At 46.8% G+C, this 7,553-nt stretch overlaps 1 long non-coding RNA gene across 1 annotated transcript; it reads right to left on the minus strand.

Moving 5' to 3' along the window:
• Positions 1–1,705: 1,705 nt before the first annotated feature.
• LOC144267072 (uncharacterized) lies at positions 1,706–5,560 on the minus strand. Its single transcript, XR_013346531.1, has 3 exons — positions 5,502–5,560; positions 4,076–4,182; positions 1,706–3,682 (listed from the first exon to the last, which is right to left on the minus strand). It is a non-coding gene; the product is annotated as an uncharacterized LOC144267072 (long non-coding RNA).
• Positions 5,561–7,553: the final 1,993 nt, after the last annotated feature.

The raw sequence follows: 7,553 nt of genomic DNA on the forward strand, positions 1-7,553 counted from the left end.
CTTTGCAGCCAAAAAAAGTCAAGTCTCTTCTGCTCCTTGTCCTGGGGAGTAGACTTATTGAAGTTGTTTCCCATGTTAATTCACAGCCTCCACCACAAGACAGTTTGGCAGAGGGTTGGAAAAAAGAAAGTCCATGCCCATAGAGGGTATGTAATATTTTGTATCAGTCCTCTTGCCTGTGGGCAGAATGGTTGCCAGGGTTTTCCACATATTTTTGGCTGGTTCCATTAGCGCATCATTGATAGGCAGTGCTAATTTTGAAGTGAACGAAGTTTGGAGAATCTCCAGGAGTTTGGGTTGGGTTTCAGATACCTCCTCAAGTGGGACCTCTAGACCTTCCACTACCCATTTGAATAGTTTCTGAAATTGCTTGAAATCATCAGCAGTCATAGGAGGTGGGGGCATTATGGCCTCATCTGGTGAGGATGAGGAGTTATGAGTAGGTGGTGTGGTGTCCTACTCTATCGTCTCCTCCCTGTCTACCATTGTTTCCTCTGGGGGTTCTGACATAGCTGGCACCGAAGGTGGTGGCAATCTAATCCTCACCCTATAGGGACTGGGTGGTCTGCTATAATGTCTTCTATAGGCGGCCCAAGGGTCCCAGTGAGGCCATTGCATGGGGAAAGTTATGAGTGGGCCCATCCATGGATGCCCATACCACTGTCAATATTGGGACCTCGATCTTAGGGTTCCAGAGGTTGGCATTGTTCAGATAGGTGAAGAATGGTGTGAGGAGAAGACGCCCTCTTCCTCATCATCCTCTTCCTCACTGGAGGATGGAGGGGCTATGCGTGGTGCCAGAGGATCCTGATGCATCAAAGGTACTTAGCCACAGTGCACTCAGTACTAAGGAGAGCGACCTGGCTGGGAAACATTTATTTTTGGTCGGCTCTCTCTGAGAAGTTGTCACTTATTTCCTCAATGATTTTTTTGAGGAGTGAGCCTTCCTCTGAGCAGAGGGTGAAGTCTCCAGGGATCTTCGTCCAGAGGGGGTTTGCTGCCTGGGGTCAAAGGCCAGGCAGAGAGATTATTCCATAAGAATGAGCTTGAGGCACAGATCTCTGTCTCGCCTAGCCTACAGGTTACTGCAGTGAGCGCACTTTTGGGGAATGTGCGACTCACCAAGGCAGCGGACACAGTATGAATGGCTACCTGACACGTGGATAGCATCCTGGCATAGGATACAGCGTTTAAATCCTGGTGAACCAGGCATAGTTGAAAAAGGGACGGTTAGCCCCAGGTATAGACCCTAACAGTCTCTCAGAAAAAAATTTTTTTTTTAACTAGAACAGAAGGAGAAAAGTAACTAAATAACTATGAACTGTTTTTAACTATTTCTAACTACTTTTAAACCTAAAATGAGCTTGAGTCGGGGCACCGCTGGGAACTCCATGCTCCATCTCTGGCCGAGGACGGTTAAGAAGGAATAGTGGGGGTCAGGTCTGCTGCTGAAATTCTCCCATCAATAGCACAGGGACACACCGACAACTAAAGTGGACCACCCACAGGGACATTACTTGAAGATGTTAGGTGATATCATCACTATGCCCACCCCACAACCAATGCAAAGGGGTAATAGTATATTCATTAAAAAAAAAGATCCTTGACTTTAGCAGTAAAGAACAATAAATTTGTCAGAATGAAGAACATCACTGAAATGTGCCGTAACAAAATATATAGCATACATAAAAGGCTATGAAATTAAAATATGCAATTAGATGTATAAACAATTCAGTGCAAAAATCAACATCTGTGTATGCAACGAATTAATAGAAGAGGAAAGTGTGAACTTCAGTATTTGCAGGATGATGGATTCAGTATTTGCAGGATGATGAAAATCAGTCCACCTTGAAGTCATATGTTCCCACAGAATAGTGGGTAAGATAAAAACAAGCACTTAGCATTAAAAACTAGTATGGCAATACAAACAGGAAGCGCTATACTAGAAATACTGTGAGACATGACTGCTAAAGCTACTAACAACTATTAATATTTTCAACTAATATTTTCAACTGTCAATTAATTGCAGTTAACTCACATGATTAATCGAAAAAAAATTAATCTTGACTAATCAGTTTTAATCGCACTGTTGAACAGTAGAATACCAATAGCAATTTATTAAATATTTTGGATGTTTTTCTACATTTTCATATATACTGTATTCTGTGTTGTAATTGAAATCAAAGTGTATATTATTATTACAAATATTTGCACTGTTAAAATGATAAAAGAAATAGTATTTTTCAATTCACCCCATACAAGTACTGTAGTACAATCTCTTTGTTGTGAAAGTGCAATTTACAAATGTAGATGATTTTTTATTACATAACTGCACTCAAAAACAAAACAATGCAAAACTTTAGAGCCTACAAGTCCACCAGTCCTACTTCTTGTTCAGCAAATCACTAAGACAAACAAGTTTGTTTACATTTACAGGAGATAATGCTGCCCTCTTATTTATAATGTCACCAGAAAGGGAGAACAGGCATTTGCATGGCACTTTTGTAGCCAGCATTGCAAGGTATTTACGTGCCAGATATGCTAAACATTCATATGCCCATTCATGCTTCAGCCACCATTCCAGAGGACATGCCTCCCTGCTGATGATGCTCATTTAAAAAAAAATGTGTTAATTAAATTTGTCACTGAACTCCTTAGGGGAGAATTGTATGTCCCCTGCTCTGTTTTACCTGCATTCTGGCATATATTTCATGTTATAGCAGTCTCAGATGATGACCCAGCACATGTTGTTCATTTTAAGAACACTTTCACGGCAGCTTTGACAAAACGCAAAGAAGGTACCAACGTGAGATTTCTAAACATAGCTACAGCACTCAACCCAAGGTTTAAGAATCTGAAATGCCTTCCAAAAATCTGAGAGAGACGAGGTGTGGAGCATTCTTTCAAAAGTCTTAAAAAAGCAACACTCTGATGTGAAAACTACAGAACCTGAACCACCAAAAAGAAAATTAACCTTCTACTGGTGGCATCTGACTCAGATCATGAAAATGAACATGTATCGGTCCGCATCGCTTTATATTGTTATCAAGCAGAACCCATCAACAGCATGAATGGTGGTTGAAGCATGAAGGGACATATGAATATTTAGCGCATCTGGCATGAAAATATCTTGTGACGCTGGCTACAATAGTGCAATGAGAACACCTATTCTCACTTTCAGGTGACATTGTAAACAAGAATCAGAGTAGCAGCCATGTTAGTCTGTATCCCTATGATGGTGTCCCCTGAATAGATATGTGGACACAGTTGGCAACGGGCTTTGTTGCAAGGATAGGTTCCTGGGTTAGTGGTTTTGTTGTGTGGTTGCTGGTGAGTATTTGCTTCAGGTTGGGGGGCTGTCTGTAAGCAAGGACTGGCCTGACTCCCAAGATCTGTGAGAGTGAGGGATCGTCCTTCAGGATAGGTTGTAGATCCTTGATGATGCGCTGGAGAGGTTTTAGTTGGGGGCTGAAGGTAAATGGCTAGTGGCGTTCTGTTATTTTCTTTGTTGGGCCTGTCCTGTAGTAGGTAACTTCTGAGTTCAGGGGACACCATCACAGGGCCTAATCACATCAGCCGCACTATCAGAGGCTCGTTCACCTGCACATCGACCAATGTGATATATGCCATCACGTGCCAGCAGTGCCCCTCTGCCATGTACATTGGCCAAACCGGACAATCTCTACGTAAAAAAATAAATGGACACAAATCAGACATCAAGAATTATAACATTCAAAAACCAGTCGGAGAACACGTCAATCTCTTTAGTCACTCCATTACAGACCTAAAAGTGGCAATTCTTCAAGAAAAAAACTTCAAAAACAGACTCCAAAGAGAGACTGCTGAATTGGAATTAATTTGCAAACTGGATACAATTAACTTAAGCTTGAATAAAGACTGGGAATGGATGTGTCATTACACAAAGTAAAATTATTTCCCCATGTTTATTCCCCCCCCGCCCCGCCCACTATTCCTCACATGTTCTTGTCAACTGCTGCAAATGGCCCACCTTGATTATCACTACAAAAGGTCCGTCCGTCCCCCGCGCTCTCCTGCTGGTAATAGCTCACCTTACCTGATCACTCTTGTTACAGTGTGTACGGTAACACCCATTGTTTCATGTTCTCTGTGTATATAAATCTCCCCACTGCATTTTCCACTGCCTGCATCCGATGAAGTGAGCTGTAGATCACGAAAGCTTGTGCTCAAATAAATTTGTTAGTCTCTAAGGTGCCACAAGTCCTCCCTTTCTTTTTATTGTAAGCAAGAAGTGGGCAGCATTATCTCCTCCAAATGTAAACCACCTTGCTTTTCTGAACAATTGGCTAAACAAGAAGTAGGACTAAATGGACTTGCAGGCTCTACAATTTTACATCGTTTTATTTTTGAATGCAGGTTTTTTTTGTACACAACTCTACATTTGTAAGTTCAACTTTCATGATAAAGAGATTGCACTACAGTACTTGTATTAGGTGAATTGAAAAATACTATTTCTTTTGTTTTTTTACACTGCAAATACTTGTAATCAAAAATAAATATAAAGTCAGCACCGTACACTTCGTGTCCTACGCTGTAACTGAAATCAATATATTTGAAAATGTAGACTCCATCCAAAAATATTTAAATAAATGGTATTCTATTTTTTGTATAACACTGTGATTAATCGCATTTAATTTTTTTAATTGCGATTATTTTTTTTAACCGCTTGACAGCCCTATTTTCACTGTTTCTTTGCACGACGTCCACCTGCGCGACGTTCATGAAGGTAAATGAGGGGATGCTCAGAGCCGGCAAACACTGGATAAATCGGCGAAAGGCGGGAAAGGCCGCGTACGGCGGGGGACTCGGGCAGGGCAAGTCAGAGCAGCAGGGAGGTGGCACTTGGCGCGGGCTCGGAGGCTTTGTGTAGACACAGGAACCGAATCCGGATTGTTTTAAACACGGAAACCAGGGCGCAGCAGTAGCGCCTCGGGGGGGTGGATGTTGCAGGGGGGCAGGTCTCCTTTAGCAGCTGGGGACAACCTGCCCCGGCCAAGCGCGGGGGGCGCTTCTCGGGGAGCGGGTGCTGAGCTGCGGCCCCCGGAAAGGGGGGGGAGCCCCTCTGCCCCCCACGCCCTGGGACTGCGGCCAGGGCAGATGTTCCCCCTCCCCCGGCGACCTGCTAGTCGCCCCGCCCCCGCGCGGGGGTCCCCTCGGCCACTGGCAGGGAGCGCCCCGGCCCCCCCAGCCCAGCCGGGCGCGGGGTCACCCCAGGCCGGGCAGCGGCCGCAGCCGGGGTTACTCGGGGCGCCCGGCTCTTAGGCGGAGCAAGACGGAACCGGCCCGGCAGCGCCGGGAGTCTGGCCGCGGCGTGCGACGGGAAACCGGCTGCTGAGGGGAGCGGGGCGCCCGCCCGCCTCTCCCCCCCCGTAACGGCCGCCGCGCCCGCCTGCCCCTCCCCCCCCGTAACGGCCGCCGCGCCCGCCTCCACCGCTCCCCTCAGTAACCGCCACGGCGCCCACCTCTCCATGGCCCGCTGTGGAACGGCTCTGGCATCCGCCTTCCCCTCACTGTATCTACCACAGCGCCCGCCTCCCCCTTCCCCCTCCGGAAGGGCTGTGGTGCCTCCCCCTCCCCCTCCCCCTTTAATGGCCGCTGCCCGCAATCCCCTACCTCGGTGCGCTTTGATTCATCCTGTCGCGGAGGCCTGGAAGCCCGGAGGGCAGGGTTCCTTGTCTGACCGGAGAGAGACAGGCAAGACCAGCAAGGGCCAAGCACAAGCTCTTCCCTGAGGAGCGCACACAACAGTAGAGAGCGGCCTCTCTCCAAGGAGAGCCAGCTGCTCCTTTAGGTGAAACGGGTAGGTTTTTAGAGACAGGTCCCTGGCCTCACAGATTATTCACACAGCAGCCCACCCCATGTTAGTTAAAAGTTCTCTTTCTCTGTTAGGCATGCATTCCTAGCCCCCTGTTGCATATAGCTTTCAGCAAGTCCTAATGCCTCACCAAACTTCCTTATCAGGATGGGTGTCCAACAGCAATCACAGACATGAAGGTCGCTATCTTAAAACAAAAAAACTTCAAATCCAGACTCCAGCGAGAAACTGCTGAATTGGAATTCATTTGCAAATTGGATACTATTAATTTAGGCTTAAATAGAGACTGGGAGTGGCTAAGTCATTATGCAAGGTAGCCTATTTCCCCTTGTTTTTTCCTACTCCCCCCCCCCCCCCCAGATGTTCTGGTTTAACTTGGATTTAAACTTGGAGAGTGGTCAGTTTGGATGAGCTATTACCAGCAGGAGAGTGAGTTTGTGTGTGTATGGGGGTGGGTTTTTGGAGGGGGGTGAGGGAGTGAGAGAACCTGGATTTGTGCTGGAAATGGCCCACCTCGATTATCATGCACATTGTAGGGAGAATGGTCACTTTGGATGAGCTATTACCAGCAGGAGAGTGAGTTTGTGTGTGTGGTTTTTGGGAGGGGGGTGAGGGGGTGAGAGAACCTGGATTTGTGCAGGAAATGGCCCAACTTGATTATCATGCACATTGTGTAAAGAGTTGTCACTTTGGATGGGCTATCACCAGCAGGAGAGTGAATTTGTGTGTGGGGGGGTGGAGGGTGAGAAAACCTGGATTTGTGCTGGAAATGGCCCAACCTGATGATCACTTTAGATAAGCTATTACCAGCAGGACAGTGGGGTGGGAGGAGGTATTGTTTCATATTCTCTGTGTATATATAAAGTCTGCTGCAGTTTCCACGGTATGCATCCGATGAAGTGAGCTGTAGCTCACGAAAGCTCATGCTCAAATAAATTGGTTAGTCTCTAAGGTGCCACAAGTACTCCTTTTCTTTTTGTGAATACAGACTAACACGGCTGTTACTCTGAAACCAACAGGAGACAAGGAGTTAAGAACAGACATAGAACAGAAATGCAGGAACATCTCAGAACATCTGGTACAAAAAAGCAGGAATGCAGGTCTCTATCTATCTCATTCTCAGCAACAAGTATTCTGTCATTCTGCTTATCTCCTTCAGGGACTTTCCCAGCAACCTTTATTGGCCTGACTTCAGTTCAGCTGGCATAACTGTCTCATGTTTAATTATTCTTACCTAACACTGTGCAGGGAGCTGCTCTGCCCTTCCCCCTGTGACCCATCTCCTCAGAGGCACCTGCGCCGGGTCGGGGGAGAACATGGGGCTGAACTCTGCGCCCCCAATTGGGGGTTGCCAACCCTCCAGGATTGGCCTGGAGTCTCCAGGAATTCAAGATTACTCTTTAATTAAAAATTGTCATGTGATGAAACCTCCACGAATAGGTCCAACCAAAATTGGCAACCCCCCAGACACACACACACACACCCCCAATGTCACAGACACAGAGGACTCACGCAGGAGGGCTCAGTCCATAGGGATGGATTGCTCAGGTCTCACCTGAGGGCGTGCAGGCAGGTGTCAGCCAGCCTGAATGGGCTCTGCCCTGACATCTATTGATGAGCTGGGGGAAATGACTTCAGGAGCAGCCTGAGTTTGCACAGACATGCCGGCTCTGCCTGGACGCGCAGCCTGATGGAGCTG

The sequence above is a fragment of the Eretmochelys imbricata genome, chromosome 6 (genome assembly GCF_965152235.1).
Source record: "Eretmochelys imbricata isolate rEreImb1 chromosome 6, rEreImb1.hap1, whole genome shotgun sequence".
Lineage (NCBI taxonomy): Eukaryota > Metazoa > Chordata > Testudines > Cheloniidae > Eretmochelys > Eretmochelys imbricata.